We start from the raw sequence: 19,204 nt of genomic DNA on the forward strand, positions 1-19,204 counted from the left end.
GAGGAACGGGGGAAGTCACAGTGTTCTTTCTCTCACTGAGATACACACAATCTGACGTTGCCTCTGAGCTCCGTTGCTGGCAAAGAACTGAAACTGACATACATTCCTGTGGGGACACCCAGGGCTTTGCTAGGATTTCTCTAGGCAGTGTGTTTTCCCTGGGCCTCACTGTAGCAACACTATCTCGCCAGGGCAACACTGCATGGCATATCCTCTGCCAGGATAGAGCTGCTGCTTTGTAGTTTCTGCTGGGAAACCTTGCTTTGGCAAGTGCCAATTGACCGCATTCAGGCAGAAAGAAAAGAGAATAGCAAGAGGCCTTTTCTCCCCGGCTGCTCTGCCAAGCCCTTCCAGCTCAAACTATGAAGTTGCTCCTCTGGAAGGATCCCTGCACCGCGGCGTAGTTTTTCCGAAGAAGCCCTGCGTTTGCAAGAGCAAATGAGGAATTCGTGGCAGGAAAGAGGAAGGAAAGAAAGTTTCTCTCCCTCTGCCTGCTTTGCTCACAGGACTGGATGAAGTCAGGGACTTCTCCCTTTCACTGAGAAACGTACGGGCTGCTGTTGCCTGGGCGCTCTCTTCTTTGCAAAAGAGTCTGCAGTTCCACGCTTTGAACCGTGGAAAGGCGCCGGGCTCTGCTAAGATTTCCCCCGGCGCTTCGTTTGCCCTGGGCCAAAGCGAGCCTTCACAATAGCTGAACGCTAACACTGCATACTCGTTCCACTTCCAGAACCGGGCTACGGCGAGGCAGTTCTCCGGGGGAAAACGGCCCTTCGCGAAGGGCAGATAGGCGAGCTCATTGCGGGAAAGCGAAAGCAAAGGACGCTTTTCTCCCTCTAACCGCTTTCGTCAGAGGAACGGGGGAAGTCACAGTGTTCTTTCTCTCACTGAGATACACACAATCTGACGTTGCCTCTGAGCTCCGTTGCTGGCAAAGAACTGAAACTGACATACATTCCTGTGGGGACACCCAGGGCTTTGCTAGGATTTCTCTAGGCAGTGTGTTTTCCCTGGGCCTCACTGTAGCAACACTATCTCGCCAGGGCAACACTGCATGGCATATCCTCTGCCAGGATAGAGCTGCTGCTTTGTAGTTTGTGCTGGGAAACCTTGCTTTGGCAAGTGCCAATTGACCGCATTCAGGCAGAAAGAAAAGAGAATAGCAAGAGGCCTTTTCTCCCCGGCTGCTCTGCCAAGCCCTTCCAGCTCAAACTATGAAGTTGCTCCTCTGGAAGGATCCCTGCACCGCGGCGTAGTTTTTCCGAAGAAGCCCTGCGTTTGCAAGAGCAAATGAGGAATTCGTGGCAGGAAAGAGGAAGGAAAGAAAGTTTCTCTCCCTCTGCCTGCTTTGCTCAGAGGACTGGATGAAGTCAGGGACTTCTCCCTTTCACTGAGAAACGTACGGGCTGCTGTTGCCTGGGCGCTCTCTTCTTTGCAAAAGAGTCTGCAGTTCCACGCTTTGAACCGTGGAACGGCGCCGGGCTCTGCTAAGATTTCCCCCGGCGCTTCGTTTGCCCTGGGCCAAAGCGAGCCTTCACAATAGCTGAACGCTAACACTGCATACTCGTTCCACTTCCAGAACCGGGCTACGGCGAGGCAGTTCTCCGGGGGAAAACGGCCCTTCGCGAAGGGCAGATCTGCCGAGCTCATTGCGGGAAAGCGAAAGCAAAGGACGCTTTTCTCCCTCTAACCGCTTTCGTCAGAGGAACGGGGGAAGTCACAGTGTTCTTTCTCTCACTGAGATACACACAATCTGACGTTGCCTCTGAGCTCCGTTGCTGGCAAAGAACTGAAACTGACATACATTCCTGTGGGGACACCCAGGGCTTTGCTAGGATTTCTCTAGGCAGTGTGTTTTCCCTGGGCCTCACTGTAGCAACACTATCTCGCCAGGGCAACACTGCATGGCATATCCTCTGCCAGGATAGAGCTGCTGCTTTGTAGTTTGTGCTTGGAAACCTTGCTTTGGCAAGTGCCAATTGACCGCATTCAGGCAGAAAGAAAAGAGAATAGCAAGAGGCCTTTTCTCCCCGGCTGCTCTGCCAAGCCCTTCCAGCTCAAACTATGAAGTTGCTCCTCTGGAAGGATCCCTGCACCGCGGCGTAGTTTTTCCGAAGAAGCCCTGCGTTTGCAAGAGCAAATGAGGAATTCGTGGCAGGAAAGAGGAAGGAAAGAAAGTTTCTCTCCCTCTGCCTGCTTTGCTCACAGGACTGGATGAAGTCAGGGACTTCTCCCTTTCACTGAGAAACGTACGGGCTGCTGTTGCCTGGGCGCTCTCTTCTTTGCAAAAGAGTCTGCAGTTCCACGCTTTGAACCGTGGAAAGGCGCCGGGCTCTGCTAAGATTTCCCCCGGCGCTTCGTTTGCCCTGGGCCAAAGCGAGCCTTCACAATAGCTGAACGCTAACACTGCATACTCGTTCCACTTCCAGAACCGGGCTACGGCGAGGCAGTTCTCCGGGGGAAAACGGCCCTTCGCGAAGGGCAGATCTGCCGAGCTCATTGCGGGAAAGCGAAAGCAAAGGACGCTTTTCTCCCTCTAACCGCTTTCGTCAGAGGAACGGGGAAAGTCACAGTGTTCTTTCTCTCCCTGAGATACACACAATCTGACGTTGCCTCTGAGCTCCGTTGCTGGCAAAGAACTGAAACGGACATACATTCCTGTGGGGAAACACAGGGCTTTGCTAGGATTTCTCTAGGCAGTGTGTTTTCCCTGGGCCTCACTGTAGCAACACTATCTCGCCAGGGCAACACTGCATGGGATTTCCTCTGCCAGGAGAGAGCTGCTGCTTTGTAGTTTGTGCTGGGAAACTTTGCTTTGGCAAGTGCCAATTGACCGCATTCAGGCAGAAAGAAAAGAGAATAGCAAGAGGCCTTTTCTCCCCGGCTGCTTTCCCAAGCCCTTCCAGCTCAAACTATGTCGTTGCTCCTCTGGAAGGATCCCTGCACCACGGCGTAGTTTTTCCGAAGAAGCCCTGCGTTTGCAAGAGCAAATGAGGAATTCGTGGCAGCAAAGAGGAAGGAAAGAAAGTTTCTCTCCCTCTGCCTGCTTTGCTCAGAGGACTGGATGAAGTCAGGGACTTCTCCCTTTCACTGAGAAACGTGCGGGCTGCTGTTGCCTGGGCGCTCTCTTCTTTGCAAAAGAGTCTGCAGTTCCACGCTTTGAACCGTGGAACGGCGCCGGGCTCTGCTAAGATTTCCCCCGGCGCTTCGTTTGCCCTGGGCCAAAGCGAGCCTTCACAATAGCTGAACGCTAACACTGCATACTCGTTCCACTTCCAGAACCGGGCTACGGCGAGGCAGTTCTCCGGGGGAAAACGGCCCTTCGCGAAGGGCAGATCTGCCGAGCTCATTGCGGGAAAGCGAAAGCAAAGGACGCTTTTCTCCCTCTAACCGCTTTCGTCAGAGGAACGGGGAAAGTCACAGTGTTCTTTCTCTCCCTGAGATACACACAATCTGACGTTGCCTCTGAGCTCCGTTGCTGGCAAAGAACTGAAACGGACATACATTCCTGTGGGGAAACACAGGGCTTTGCTAGGATTTCTCTAGGCAGTGTGTTTTCCCTGGGCCTCACTGTAGCAACACTATCTCGCCAGGGCAACACTGCATGGGATTTCCTCTGCCAGGAGAGAGCTGCTGCTTTGTAGTTTGTGCTGGGAAACTTTGCTTTGGCAAGTGCCAATTGACCGCATTCAGGCAGAAAGAAAAGAGAATAGCAAGAGGCCTTTTCTCCCCGGCTGCTTTCCCAAGCCCTTCCAGCTCAAACTATGTCGTTGCTCCTCTGGAAGGATCCCTGCACCGCGGCGTAGTTTTTCCGAAGAAGCCCTGCGTTTGCAAGAGCAAATGAGGAATTCGTGGCAGGAAAGAGGAAGGAAAGAAAGTTTCTCTCCCTCTGCCTGCTTTGCTCAGAGGACTGCATGAAGTCAGGGACTTCTCCCTTTCACTGGGAAACGTGCGGGCTGCTGTTGCCTGGGCGCTCTCTTCTTTGCAAAAGAGTCTGCAGTTCCACGCTTTGAACCGTGGAACGGCGCCGGGCTCTGCTAAGATTTCCCCCGGCGCTTCGTTTGCCCTGGGCCAAAGCGAGCCTTCACAATAGCTGAACGCTAACACTGCATACTCGTTCCACTTCCAGAACCGGGCTACGGCGAGGCAGTTCTCCGGGGGAAAACGGCCCTTCGCGAAGGGCAGATCTGCCGAGCTCATTGCGGGAAAGCGAAAGCAAAGGACGCTTTTCTCCCTCTAACCGCTTTCGTCAGAGGAACGGGGGAAGTCACAGTGTTCTTTCTCTCACTGAGATACACACAATCTGACGTTGCCTCTGAGCTCCGTTGCTGGCAAAGAACTGAAACTGACATACATTCCTGTGGGGACACCCAGGGCTTTGCTAGGATTTCTCTAGGCAGTGTGTTTTCCCTGGGCCTCACTGTAGCAACACTATCTCGCCAGGGCAACACTGCATGGCATATCCTCTGCCAGGATAGAGCTGCTGCTTTGTAGTTTCTGCTGGGAAACCTTGCTTTGGCAAGTGCCAATTGACCGCATTCAGGCAGAAAGAAAAGAGAATAGCAAGAGGCCTTTTCTCCCCGGCTGCTCTGCCAAGCCCTTCCAGCTCAAACTATGAAGTTGCTCCTCTGGAAGGATCCCTGCACCGCGGCGTAGTTTTTCCGAAGAAGCCCTGCGTTTGCAAGAGCAAATGAGGAATTCGTGGCAGGAAAGAGGAAGGAAAGAAAGTTTCTCTCCCTCTGCCTGCTTTGCTCACAGGACTGGATGAAGTCAGGGACTTCTCCCTTTCACTGAGAAACGTACGGGCTGCTGTTGCCTGGGCGCTCTCTTCTTTGCAAAAGAGTCTGCAGTTCCACGCTTTGAACCGTGGAAAGGCGCCGGGCTCTGCTAAGATTTCCCCCGGCGCTTCGTTTGCCCTGGGCCAAAGCGAGCCTTCACAATAGCTGAACGCTAACACTGCATACTCGTTCCACTTCCAGAACCGGGCTACGGCGAGGCAGTTCTCCGGGGGAAAACGGCCCTTCGCGAAGGGCAGATAGGCGAGCTCATTGCGGGAAAGCGAAAGCAAAGGACGCTTTTCTCCCTCTAACCGCTTTCGTCAGAGGAACGGGGGAAGTCACAGTGTTCTTTCTCTCACTGAGATACACACAATCTGACGTTGCCTCTGAGCTCCGTTGCTGGCAAAGAACTGAAACTGACATACATTCCTGTGGGGACACCCAGGGCTTTGCTAGGATTTCTCTAGGCAGTGTGTTTTCCCTGGGCCTCACTGTAGCAACACTATCTCGCCAGGGCAACACTGCATGGCATATCCTCTGCCAGGATAGAGCTGCTGCTTTGTAGTTTGTGCTGGGAAACCTTGCTTTGGCAAGTGCCAATTGACCGCATTCAGGCAGAAAGAAAAGAGAATAGCAAGAGGCCTTTTCTCCCCGGCTGCTCTGCCAAGCCCTTCCAGCTCAAACTATGAAGTTGCTCCTCTGGAAGGATCCCTGCACCGCGGCGTAGTTTTTCCGAAGAAGCCCTGCGTTTGCAAGAGCAAATGAGGAATTCGTGGCAGGAAAGAGGAAGGAAAGAAAGTTTCTCTCCCTCTGCCTGCTTTGCTCAGAGGACTGGATGAAGTCAGGGACTTCTCCCTTTCACTGAGAAACGTACGGGCTGCTGTTGCCTGGGCGCTCTCTTCTTTGCAAAAGAGTCTGCAGTTCCACGCTTTGAACCGTGGAACGGCGCCGGGCTCTGCTAAGATTTCCCCCGGCGCTTCGTTTGCCCTGGGCCAAAGCGAGCCTTCACAATAGCTGAACGCTAACACTGCATACTCGTTCCACTTCCAGAACCGGGCTACGGCGAGGCAGTTCTCCGGGGGAAAACGGCCCTTCGCGAAGGGCAGATCTGCCGAGCTCATTGCGGGAAAGCGAAAGCAAAGGACGCTTTTCTCCCTCTAACCGCTTTCGTCAGAGGAACGGGGGAAGTCACAGTGTTCTTTCTCTCACTGAGATACACACAATCTGACGTTGCCTCTGAGCTCCGTTGCTGGCAAAGAACTGAAACTGACATACATTCCTGTGGGGACACCCAGGGCTTTGCTAGGATTTCTCTAGGCAGTGTGTTTTCCCTGGGCCTCACTGTAGCAACACTATCTCGCCAGGGCAACACTGCATGGCATATCCTCTGCCAGGATAGAGCTGCTGCTTTGTAGTTTGTGCTTGGAAACCTTGCTTTGGCAAGTGCCAATTGACCGCATTCAGGCAGAAAGAAAAGAGAATAGCAAGAGGCCTTTTCTCCCCGGCTGCTCTGCCAAGCCCTTCCAGCTCAAACTATGAAGTTGCTCCTCTGGAAGGATCCCTGCACCGCGGCGTAGTTTTTCCGAAGAAGCCCTGCGTTTGCAAGAGCAAATGAGGAATTCGTGGCAGGAAAGAGGAAGGAAAGAAAGTTTCTCTCCCTCTGCCTGCTTTGCTCACAGGACTGGATGAAGTCAGGGACTTCTCCCTTTCACTGAGAAACGTACGGGCTGCTGTTGCCTGGGCGCTCTCTTCTTTGCAAAAGAGTCTGCAGTTCCACGCTTTGAACCGTGGAAAGGCGCCGGGCTCTGCTAAGATTTCCCCCGGCGCTTCGTTTGCCCTGGGCCAAAGCGAGCCTTCACAATAGCTGAACGCTAACACTGCATACTCGTTCCACTTCCAGAACCGGGCTACGGCGAGGCAGTTCTCCGGGGGAAAACGGCCCTTCGCGAAGGGCAGATCTGCCGAGCTCATTGCGGGAAAGCGAAAGCAAAGGACGCTTTTCTCCCTCTAACCGCTTTCGTCAGAGGAACGGGGAAAGTCACAGTGTTCTTTCTCTCCCTGAGATACACACAATCTGACGTTGCCTCTGAGCTCCGTTGCTGGCAAAGAACTGAAACGGACATACATTCCTGTGGGGAAACACAGGGCTTTGCTAGGATTTCTCTAGGCAGTGTGTTTTCCCTGGGCCTCACTGTAGCAACACTATCTCGCCAGGGCAACACTGCATGGGATTTCCTCTGCCAGGAGAGAGCTGCTGCTTTGTAGTTTGTGCTGGGAAACTTTGCTTTGGCAAGTGCCAATTGACCGCATTCAGGCAGAAAGAAAAGAGAATAGCAAGAGGCCTTTTCTCCCCGGCTGCTTTCCCAAGCCCTTCCAGCTCAAACTATGTCGTTGCTCCTCTGGAAGGATCCCTGCACCACGGCGTAGTTTTTCCGAAGAAGCCCTGCGTTTGCAAGAGCAAATGAGGAATTCGTGGCAGCAAAGAGGAAGGAAAGAAAGTTTCTCTCCCTCTGCCTGCTTTGCTCAGAGGACTGGATGAAGTCAGGGACTTCTCCCTTTCACTGAGAAACGTGCGGGCTGCTGTTGCCTGGGCGCTCTCTTCTTTGCAAAAGAGTCTGCAGTTCCACGCTTTGAACCGTGGAACGGCGCCGGGCTCTGCTAAGATTTCCCCCGGCGCTTCGTTTGCCCTGGGCCAAAGCGAGCCTTCACAATAGCTGAACGCTAACACTGCATACTCGTTCCACTTCCAGAACCGGGCTACGGCGAGGCAGTTCTCCGGGGGAAAACGGCCCTTCGCGAAGGGCAGATCTGCCGAGCTCATTGCGGGAAAGCGAAAGCAAAGGACGCTTTTCTCCCTCTAACCGCTTTCGTCAGAGGAACGGGGAAAGTCACAGTGTTCTTTCTCTCCCTGAGATACACACAATCTGACGTTGCCTCTGAGCTCCGTTGCTGGCAAAGAACTGAAACGGACATACATTCCTGTGGGGAAACACAGGGCTTTGCTAGGATTTCTCTAGGCAGTGTGTTTTCCCTGGGCCTCACTGTAGCAACACTATCTCGCCAGGGCAACACTGCATGGGATTTCCTCTGCCAGGAGAGAGCTGCTGCTTTGTAGTTTGTGCTGGGAAACTTTGCTTTGGCAAGTGCCAATTGACCGCATTCAGGCAGAAAGAAAAGAGAATAGCAAGAGGCCTTTTCTCCCCGGCTGCTTTCCCAAGCCCTTCCAGCTCAAACTATGTCGTTGCTCCTCTGGAAGGATCCCTGCACCGCGGCGTAGTTTTTCCGAAGAAGCCCTGCGTTTGCAAGAGCAAATGAGGAATTCGTGGCAGGAAAGAGGAAGGAAAGAAAGTTTCTCTCCCTCTGCCTGCTTTGCTCAGAGGACTGGATGAAGTCAGGGACTTCTCCCTTTCACTGAGAAACGTGCGGGCTGCTTTTGCCTGGGCGCTCTCTTCTTTGCAAAAGAGTCTGCAGTTCCACGCTTTGAACCGTGGAAAGGCGCCGGGCTCTGCTAAGATTTCCCCCGGCGCTTCGTTTGCCCTGGGCCAAAGCGAGCCTTCACAATAGCTGAACGCTAACACTGCATACTCGTTCCACTTCCAGAACCGGGCTACGGCGAGGCAGTTCTCCGGGGGAAAACGGCCCTTCGCGAAGGGCAGATCTGCCGAGCTCATTGCGGGAAAGCGAAAGCAAAGGACGCTTTTCTCCCTCTAACCGCTTTCGTCAGAGGAACGGGGAAAGTCACAGTGTTCTTTCTCTCCCTGAGATACACACAATCTGACGTTGCCTCTGAGCTCCGTTGCTGGCAAAGAACTGAAACGGACATACATTCCTGTGGGGAAACACAGGGCTTTGCTAGGATTTCTCTAGGCAGTGTGTTTTCCCTGGGCCTCACTGTAGCAACACTATCTCGCCAGGGCAACACTGCATGGGATTTCCTCTGCCAGGAGAGAGCTGCTGCTTTGTAGTTTGTGCTGGGAAACTTTGCTTTGGCAAGTGCCAATTGACCGCATTCAGGCAGAAAGAAAAGAGAATAGCAAGAGGCCTTTTCTCCCCGGCTGCTTTCCCAAGCCCTTCCAGCTCAAACTATGTCGTTGCTCCTCTGGAAGGATCCCTGCACCGCGGCGTAGTTTTTCCGAAGAAGCCCTGCGTTTGCAAGAGCAAATGAGGAATTCGTGGCAGGAAAGAGGAAGGAAAGAAAGTTTCTCTCCCTCTGCCTGCTTTGCTCAGAGGACTGCATGAAGTCAGGGACTTCTCCCTTTCACTGGGAAACGTGCGGGCTGCTGTTGCCTGGGCGCTCTCTTCTTTGCAAAAGAGTCTGCAGTTCCACGCTTTGAACCGTGGAACGGCGCCGGGCTCTGCTAAGATTTCCCCCGGCGCTTCGTTTGCCCTGGGCCAAAGCGAGCCTTCACAATAGCTGAACGCTAACACTGCATACTCGTTCCACTTCCAGAACCGGGCTACGGCGAGGCAGTTCTCCGGGGGAAAACGGCCCTTCGCGAAGGGCAGATCTGCCGAGCTCATTGCGGGAAAGCGAAAGCAAAGGATGCTTTTCTCCCTCTAACCGCTTTCGTCAGAGGAACGGGGGAAGTCACAGTGTTCTTTCTCTCACTGAGATACACACAATCTGACGTTGCCTCTGAGCTCCGTTGCTGGCAAAGAACTGAAACTGACATACATTCCTGTGGGGACACCCAGGGCTTTGCTAGGATTTCTCTAGGCAGTGTGTTTTCCCTGGGCCTCACTGTAGCAACACTATCTCGCCAGGGCAACACTGCATGGCATATCCTCTGCCAGGATAGAGCTGCTGCTTTGTAGTTTGTGCTGGGAAACCTTGCTTTGGCAAGTGCCAATTGACCGCATTCAGGCAGAAAGAAAAGAGAATAGCAAGAGGCCTTTTCTCCCCGGCTGCTCTGCCAAGCCCTTCCAGCTCAAACTATGAAGTTGCTCCTCTGGAAGGATCCCTGCACCGCGGCGTAGTTTTTCCGAAGAAGCCCTGCGTTTGCAAGAGCAAATGAGGAATTCGTGGCAGGAAAGAGGAAGGAAAGAAAGTTTCTCTCCCTCTGCCTGCTTTGCTCACAGGACTGGATGAAGTCAGGGACTTCTCCCTTTCACTGAGAAACGTACGGGCTGCTGTTGCCTGGGCGCTCTCTTCTTTGCAAAAGAGTCTGCAGTTCCACGCTTTGAACCGTGGAAAGGCGCCGGGCTCTGCTAAGATTTCCCCCGGCGCTTCGTTTGCCCTGGGCCAAAGCGAGCCTTCACAATAGCTGAACGCTAACACTGCATACTCGTTCCACTTCCAGAAGCGGGCTACGGCGAGGCAGTTCTCCGGGGGAAAACGGCCCTTCGCGAAGGGCAGATCTGCCGAGCTCATTGCGGGAAAGCGAAAGCAAAGGACGCTTTTCTCCCTCTAACCGCTTTCGTCAGAGGAACGGGGAAAGTCACAGTGTTCTTTCTCTCCCTGAGATACACACAATCTGACGTTGCCTCTGAGCTCCGTTGCTGGCAAAGAACTGAAACGGACATACATTCCTGTGGGGAAACACAGGGCTTTGCTAGGATTTCTCTAGGCAGTGTGTTTTCCCTGGGCCTCACTGTAGCAACACTATCTCGCCAGGGCAACACTGCATGGGATTTCCTCTGCCAGGAGAGAGCTGCTGCTTTGTAGTTTGTGCTGGGAAACTTTGCTTTGGCAAGTGCCAATTGACCGCATTCAGGCAGAAAGAAAAGAGAATAGCAAGAGGCCTTTTCTCCCCGGCTGCTTTCCCAAGCCCTTCCAGCTCAAACTATGTCGTTGCTCCTCTGGAAGGATCCCTGCACCACGGCGTAGTTTTTCTGAAGAAGCCCTGCGTTTGCAAGAGCAAATGAGGAATTCGTGGCAGGAAAGAGGAAGGAAAGAAAGTTTCTCTCCCTCTGCCTGCTTTGCTCAGAGGACTGCATGAAGTCAGGGAGTTCTCCCTTTCACTGAGAAACGTGCGGGCTGCTGTTGCCTGGGCGCTCTCTTCTTTGCAAAAGAGTCTGCAGTTCCACGCTTTGAACCGTGGAAAGGCGCCGGGCTCTGCTAAGATTTCCCCCGGCGCTTCGTTTGCCCTGGGCCAAAGCGAGCCTTCACAATAGCTGAACGCTAACACTGCATACTCGTTCCACTTCCAGAACCGGGCTACGGCGAGGCAGTTCTCCGGGGGAAAACGGCCCTTCGCGAAGGGCAGATCTGCCGAGCTCATTGCGGGAAAGCGAAAGCAAAGGACGCTTTTCTCCCTCTAACCGCTTTCGTCAGAGGAACGGGGGAAGTCACAGTGTTCTTTCTCTCCCTGAGATACACACAATCTGACGTTGCCTCTGAGCTCCGTTGCTGGCAAAGAACTGAAAGTGACATACATTCCTGTGGGGAAACACAGGGCTTTGCTAGGATTTCTCTAGGCAGTGTGTTTTCCCTGGGCCTCACTGTAGCAACTCTATCTCGCCAGGGCAGAACTGCATGGGATTTCCTCTGCCAGGAGAGAGCTGCTGCTTTGTAGTTTGTGCTGGGAAACCTTGCCTTGGCAAGTGCGAATTGACCGCATTCAGGCAGAAAGAAAAGAGAATAGCAAGAGGCCTTTTCTCCCCGGCTGCTCTGCCAAGCCCTTCCAGCTCAAACTATGTCGTTGCTCCTCTGGAAGGATCCCTGCACCGCGGCGTAGTTTTTCCGAAGAAGCCCTGCGTTTGCAAGAGCAAATGAGGAATTCGTGGCAGGAAAGAGGAAGGAAAGAAAGTTTCTCTCCCTCTGCCTGCCTTGCTCAGAGGACTGGATGAAGTCAGGGACTTCTCCCTTTCACTGAGAAACGTGCGGGCTGCTGTTGCCTGGGCGCTCTCTTCTTTGCAAAAGAGTCTGCAGTTCCACGCTTTGAACCGTGGAAAGGCGCCGGGCTCTGCTAAGATTTCCCCCGGCGCTTCGTTTGCCCTGGGCCAAAGCGAGCCTTCACAATAGCTGAACGCTAACACTGCATACTCGTTCCACTTCCAGAACCGGGCTACGGCGAGGCAGTTCTCCGGGGGAAAACGGCCCTTCGCGAAGGGCAGATCTGCCGAGCTCATTGCGGGAAAGCGAAAGCAAAGGACGCTTTTCTCCCTCTAACCGCTTTCGTCAGAGGAACGGGGGAAGTCACAGTGTTCTTTCTCTCACTGAGATACACACAATCTGACGTTGCCTCTGAGCTCCGTTGCTGGCAAAGAACTGAAACTGACATACATTCCTGTGGGGACACCCAGGGCTTTGCTAGGATTTCTCTAGGCAGTGTGTTTTCCCTGGGCCTCACTGTAGCAACACTATCTCGCCAGGGCAACACTGCATGGCATATCCTCTGCCAGGATAGAGCTGCTGCTTTGTAGTTTGTGCTGGGAAACCTTGCTTTGGCAAGTGCCAATTGACCGCATTCAGGCAGAAAGAAAAGAGAATAGCAAGAGGCCTTTTCTCCCCGGCTGCTCTGCCAAGCCCTTCCAGCTCAAACTATGAAGTTGCTCCTCTGGAAGGATCCCTGCACCGCGGCGTAGTTTTTCCGAAGAAGCCCTGCGTTTGCAAGAGCAAATGAGGAATTCGTGGCAGGAAAGAGGAAGGAAAGAAAGTTTCTCTCCCTCTGCCTGCTTTGCTCAGAGGACTGCATGAAGTCAGGGAGTTCTCCCTTTCACTGAGAAACGTGCGGGCTGCTGTTGCCTGGGCGCTCTCTTCTTTGCAAAAGAGTCTGCAGTTCCACGCTTTGAACCGTGGAAAGGCGCCGGGCTCTGCTAAGATTTCCCCCGGCGCTTCGTTTGCCCTGGGCCAAAGCGAGCCTTCACAATAGCTGAACGCTAACACTGCATACTCGTTCCACTTCCAGAAGCGGGCTACGGCGAGGCAGTTCTCCGGGGGAAAACGGCCCTTCGCGAAGGGCAGATCTGCCGAGCTCATTGCGGGAAAGCGAAAGCAAAGGACGCTTTTCTCCCTCTAACCGCTTTCGTCAGAGGAACGGGGAAAGTCACAGTGTTCTTTCTCTCCCTGAGATACACACAATCTGACGTTGCCTCTGAGCTCCGTTGCTGGCAAAGAACTGAAACGGACATACATTCCTGTGGGGAAACACAGGGCTTTGCTAGGATTTCTCTAGGCAGTGTGTTTTCCCTGGGCCTCACTGTAGCAACACTATCTCGCCAGGGCAACACTGCATGGGATTTCCTCTGCCAGGAGAGAGCTGCTGCTTTGTAGTTTGTGCTGGGAAACTTTGCTTTGGCAAGTGCCAATTGACCGCATTCAGGCAGAAAGAAAAGAGAATAGCAAGAGGCCTTTTCTCCCCGGCTGCTTTCCCAAGCCCTTCCAGCTCAAACTATGTCGTTGCTCCTCTGGAAGGATCCCTGCACCACGGCGTAGTTTTTCTGAAGAAGCCCTGCGTTTGCAAGAGCAAATGAGGAATTCGTGGCAGGAAAGAGGAAGGAAAGAAAGTTTCTCTCCCTCTGCCTGCTTTGCTCAGAGGACTGCATGAAGTCAGGGAGTTCTCCCTTTCACTGAGAAACGTGCGGGCTGCTGTTGCCTGGGCGCTCTCTTCTTTGCAAAAGAGTCTGCAGTTCCACGCTTTGAACCGTGGAAAGGCGCCGGGCTCTGCTAAGATTTCCCCCGGCGCTTCGTTTGCCCTGGGCCAAAGCGAGCCTTCACAATAGCTGAACGCTAACACTGCATACTCGTTCCACTTCCAGAACCGGGCTACGGCGAGGCAGTTCTCCGGGGGAAAACGGCCCTTCGCGAAGGGCAGATCTGCCGAGCTCATTGCGGGAAAGCGAAAGCAAAGGACGCTTTTCTCCCTCTAACCGCTTTCGTCAGAGGAACGGGGGAAGTCACAGTGTTCTTTCTCTCCCTGAGATACACACAATCTGACGTTGCCTCTGAGCTCCGTTGCTGGCAAAGAACTGAAAGTGACATACATTCCTGTGGGGAAACACAGGGCTTTGCTAGGATTTCTCTAGGCAGTGTGTTTTCCCTGGGCCTCACTGTAGCAACTCTATCTCGCAAGGGCAGAACTGCATGGGATTTCCTCTGCCAGGAGAGAGCTGCTGCTTTGTAGTTTGTGCTGGGAAACCTTGCCTTGGCAAGTGCGAATTGACCGCATTCAGGCAGAAAGAAAAGAGAATAGCAAGAGGCCTTTTCTCCCCGGCTGCTCTGCCAAGCCCTTCCAGCTCAAACTATGTCGTTGCTCCTCTGGAAGGATCCCTGCACCGCGGCGTAGTTTTTCCGAAGAAGCCCTGCGTTTGCAAGAGCAAATGAGGAATTCGTGGCAGGAAAGAGGAAGGAAAGAAAGTTTCTCTCCCTCTGCCTGCCTTGCTCAGAGGACTGGATGAAGTCAGGGACTTCTCCCTTTCACTGAGAAACGTGCGGGCTGCTGTTGCCTGGGCGCTCTCTTCTTTGCAAAAGAGTCTGCAGTTCCACGCTTTGAACCGTGGAAAGGCGCCGGGCTCTGCTAAGATTTCCCCCGGCGCTTCGTTTGCCCTGGGCCAAAGCGAGCCTTCACAATAGCTGAACGCTAACACTGCATACTCGTTCCACTTCCAGAACCGGGCTACGGCGAGGCAGTTCTCCGGGGGAAAACGGCCCTTCGCGAAGGGCAGATCTGCCGAGCTCATTGCGGGAAAGCGAAAGCAAAGGACGCTTTTCTCCCTCTAACCGCTTTCGTCAGAGGAACGGGGAAAGTCACAGTGTTCTTTCTCTCCCTGAGATACACACAATCTGACGTTGCCTCTGAGCTCCGTTGCTGGCAAAGAACTGAAACGGACATACATTCCTGTGGGGAAACACAGGGCTTTGCTAGGATTTCTCTAGGCAGTGTGTTTTCCCTGGGCCTCACTGTAGCAACACTATCTCGCCAGGGCAACACTGCATGGGATTTCCTCTGCCAGGAGAGAGCTGCTGCTTTGTAGTTTGTGCTGGGAAACTTTGCTTTGGCAAGTGCCAATTGACCGCATTCAGGCAGAAAGAAAAGAGAATAGCAAGAGGCCTTTTCTCCCCGGCTGCTTTCCCAAGCCCTTCCAGCTCAAACTATGTCGTTGCTCCTCTGGAAGGATCCCTGCACCACGGCGTAGTTTTTCTGAAGAAGCCCTGCGTTTGCAAGAGCAAATGAGGAATTCGTGGCAGGAAAGAGGAAGGAAAGAAAGTTTCTCTCCCTCTGCCTGCTTTGCTCAGAGGACTGCATGAAGTCAGGGAGTTCTCCCTTTCACTGAGAAACGTGCGGGCTGCTGTTGCCTGGGCGCTCTCTTCTTTGCAAAAGAGTCTGCAGTTCCACGCTTTGAACCGTGGAAAGGCGCCGGGCTCTGCTAAGATTTCCCCCGGCGCTTCGTTTGCCCTGGGCCAAAGCGAGCCTTCACAATAGCTGAACGCTAACACTGCATACTCGTTCCACTTCCAGAACCGGGCTACGGCGAGGCAGTTCTCCGGGGGAAAACGGCCCTTCGCGAAGGGCAGATCTGCCGAGCTCATTGCGGGAAAGCGAAAGCAAAGGACGCTTTTCTCCCTCTAACCGCTTTCGTCAGAGGAACGGGGGAAGTCACAGTGTTCTTTCTCTCCCTGAGATACACACAATCTGACGTTGCCTCTGAGCTCCGTTGCTGGCAAAGAACTGAAAGTGACATACATTCCTGTGGGGAAACACAGGGCTTTGCTAGGATTTCTCTAGGCAGTGTGTTTTCCCTGGGCCTCACTGTAGCAACTCTATCTCGCAAGGGCAGAACTGCATGGGATTTCCTCTGCCAGGAGAGAGCTGCTGCTTTGTAGTTTGTGCTGGGAAACCTTGCCTTGGCAAGTGCGAATTGACCGCATTCAGGCAGAAAGAAAAGAGAATAGCAAGAGGCCTTTTCTCCCCGGCTGCTCTGCCAAGCCCTTCCAGCTCAAACTATGTCGTTGCTCCTCTGGAAGGATCCCTGCACCGCGGCGTAGTTTTTCCGAAGAAGCCCTGCGTTTGCAAGAGCAAATGAGGAATTCGTGGCAGGAAAGAGGAAGGAAAGAAAGTTTCTCTCCCTCTGCCTGCCTTGCTCAGAGGACTGGATGAAGTCAGGGACTTCTCCCTTTCACTGAGAAACGTGCGGGCTGCTGTTGCCTGGGCGCTCTCTTCTTTGCAAAAGAGTCTGCAGTTCCACGCTTTGAACCGTGGAAAGGCGCCGGGCTCTGCTAAGATTTCCCCCGGCGCTTCGTTTGCCCTGGGCCAAAGCGAGCCTTCACAATAGCTGAACGCTAACACTGCATACTCGTTCCACTTCCAGAACCGGGCTACGGCGAGGCAGTTCTCCGGGGGAAAACGGCCCTTCGCGAAGGGCAGATCTGCCGAGCTCATTGCGGGAAAGCGAAAGCAAAGGACGCTTTTCTCCCTCTAACCGCTTTCGTCAGAGGAACGGGGGAAGTCACAGTGTTCTTTCTCTCACTGAGATACACACAATCTGACGTTGCCTCTGAGCTCCGTTGCTGGCAAAGAACTGAAACTGACATACATTCCTGTGGGGACACCCAGGGCTTTGCTAGGATTTCTCTAGGCAGTGTGTTTTCCCTGGGCCTCACTGTAGCAACACTATCTCGCCAGGGCAACACTGCATGGCATATCCTCTGCCAGGATAGAGCTGCTGCTTTGTAGTTTGTGCTGGGAAACCTTGCTTTGGCAAGTGCCAATTGACCGCATTCAGGCAGAAAGAAAAGAGAATAGCAAGAGGCCTTTTCTCCCCGGCTGCTCTGCCAAGCCCTTCCAGCTCAAACTATGAAGTTGCTCCTCTGGAAGGATCCCTGCACCGCGGCGTAGTTTTTCCGAAGAAGCCCTGCGTTTGCAAGAGCAAATGAGGAATTCGTGGCAGGAAAGAGGAAGGAAAGAAAGTTTCTCTCCCTCTGCCTGCTTTGCTCAGAGGACTGCATGAAGTCAGGGAGTTCTCCCTTTCACTGAGAAACGTGCGGGCTGCTGTTGCCTGGGCGCTCTCTTCTTTGCAAAAGAGTCTGCAGTTCCACGCTTTGAACCGTGGAAAGGCGCCGGGCTCTGCTAAGATTTCCCCCGGCGCTTCGTTTGCCCTGGGCCAAAGCGAGCCTTCACAATAGCTGAACGCTAACACTGCATACTCGTTCCACTTCCAGAACCGGGCTACGGCGAGGCAGTTCTCCGGGGGAAAACGGCCCTTCGCGAAGGGCAGATCTGCCGAGCTCATTGCGGGAAAGCGAAAGCAAAGGACGCTTTTCTCCCTCTAACCGCTTTCGTCAGAGGAACGGGGGAAGTCACAGTGTTCTTTCTCTCCCTGAGATACACACAATCTGACGTTGCCTCTGAGCTCCGTTGCTGGCAAAGAACTGAAACGGACATACATTCCTGTGGGGAAACACAGGGCTTTGCTAGGATTTCTCTAGGCAGTGTGTTTTCCCTGGGCCTCACTGTAGCAACACTATCTCGCCAGGGCAACACTGCATGGGATTTCCTCTGCCAGGAGAGAGCTGCTGCTTTGTAGTTTGTGCTGGGAAACTTTGCTTTGGCAAGTGCCAATTGACCGCATTCAGGCAGAAAGAAAAGAGAATAGCAAGAGGCCTTTTCTCCCCGGCTGCTTTCCCAAGCCCTTCCAGCTCAAACTATGTCGTTGCTCCTCTGGAAGGATCCCTGCACCGCGGCGTAGTTTTTCCGAAGAAGCCCTGCGTTTGCAAGAGCAAATGAGGAATTCGTGGCAGGAAAGAGGAAGGAAAGAAAGTTTCTCTCCCTCTGCCTGCTTTGCTCAGAGGACTGCATGAAGTCAGGGACTTCTCCCTTTCACTGGGAAACGTGCGGGCTGCTGTTGCCTGGGCGCTCTCTTCTTTGCAAAAGAGTCTGCAGTTCCACGCTTTGAACCGTGGAACGGCGCCGGGCTCTGCTAAGATTTCCCCCGGCGCTTCGTTTGCCCTGGGCCAAAGCGAGCCTTCACAATAGCTGAACGCTAACACTGCATACTCGTTCCACTTCCAGAACCGGGCTACGGCGAGGCAGTTCTCCGGGGGAAAACGGCCCTTCGCGAAGGGCAGATCTGCCGAGCTCATTGCGGGAAAGCGAAAGCAAAGGACGCTTTTCTCCCTCTAACCGCTTTCGTCAGAGGAACGGGGGAAGTCACAGTGTTCTTTCTCTCACTGAGATACACACAATCTGACGTTGCCTCTGAGCTCCGTTGCTGGCAAAGAACTGAAACTGACATACATTCCTGTGGGGACACCCAGGGCTTTGCTAGGATTTCTCTAGGCAGTGTGTTTTCCCTGGGCCTCACTGTAGCAACACTATCTCGCCAGGGCAACACTGCATGGCATATCCTCTGCCAGGATAGAGCTGCTGCTTTGTAGTTTGTGCTGGGAAACCTTGCTTTGGCAAGTGCCAATTGACCGCATTCAGGCAGAAAGAAAAGAGAATAGCAAGAGGCCTTTTCTCCCCGGCTGCTCTGCCAAGCCCTTCCAGCTCAAACTATGAAGTTGCTCCTCTGGAAGGATCCCTGCACCGCGGCGTAGTTTTTCCGAAGAAGCCCTGCGTTTGCAAGAGCAAATGAGGAATTCGTGGCAGGAAAGAGGAAGGAAAGAAAGTTTCTCTCCCTCTGCCTGCTTTGCTCAGAGGACTGCATGAAGTCAGGGAGTTCTCCCTTTCACTGAGAAACGTGCGGGCTGCTGTTGCCTGGGCGCTCTCTTCTTTGCAAAAGAGTCTGCAGTTCCACGCTTTGAACCGTGGAAAGGCGCCGGGCTCTGCTAAGATTTCCCCCGGCGCTTCGTTTGCCCTGGGCCAAAGCGAGCCTTCACAATAGCTGAACGCTAACACTGCATACTCGTTCCACTTCCAGAACCGGGCTACGGCGAGGCAGTTCTCCGGGGGAAAACGGCCCTTCGCGAAGGGCAGATCTGCCGAGCTCATTGCGGGAAAGCGAAAGCAAAGGACGCTTTTCTCCCTCTAACCGCTTTCGTCAGAGGAACGGGGGAAGTCACAGTGTTCTTTCTCTCCCTGAGATACACACAATCTGACGTTGCCTCTGAGCTCCGTTGCTGGCAAAGAACTGAAACGGACATACATTCCTGTGGGGAAACACAGGGCTTTGCTAGGATTTCTCTAGGCAGTGTGTTTTCCCTGGGCCTCACTGTAGCAACACTATCTCGCCAGGGCAACACTGCATGGGATTTCCTCTGCCAGGAGAGAGCTGCTGCTTTGTAGTTTGTGCTGGGAAACTTTGCTTTGGCAAGTGCCAATTGACCGCATTCAGGCAGAAAGAAAAGAGAATAGCAAGAGGCCTTTTCTCCCCGGCTGCTTTCCCAAGCCCTTCCAGCTCAAACTATGTCGTTGCTCCTCTGGAAGGATCCCTGCACCGCGGCGTAGTTTTTCCGAAGAAGCCCTGCGTTTGCAAGAGCAAATGAGGAATTCGTGGCAGGAAAGAGGAAGGAAAGAAAGTTTCTCTCCCTCTGCCTGCTTTGCTCAGAG

The sequence above is a fragment of the Elephas maximus genome, chromosome 4 (assembly GCF_024166365.1).
Source record: "Elephas maximus indicus isolate mEleMax1 chromosome 4, mEleMax1 primary haplotype, whole genome shotgun sequence".
NCBI classification, from domain to species: domain Eukaryota; kingdom Metazoa; phylum Chordata; class Mammalia; order Proboscidea; family Elephantidae; genus Elephas; species Elephas maximus.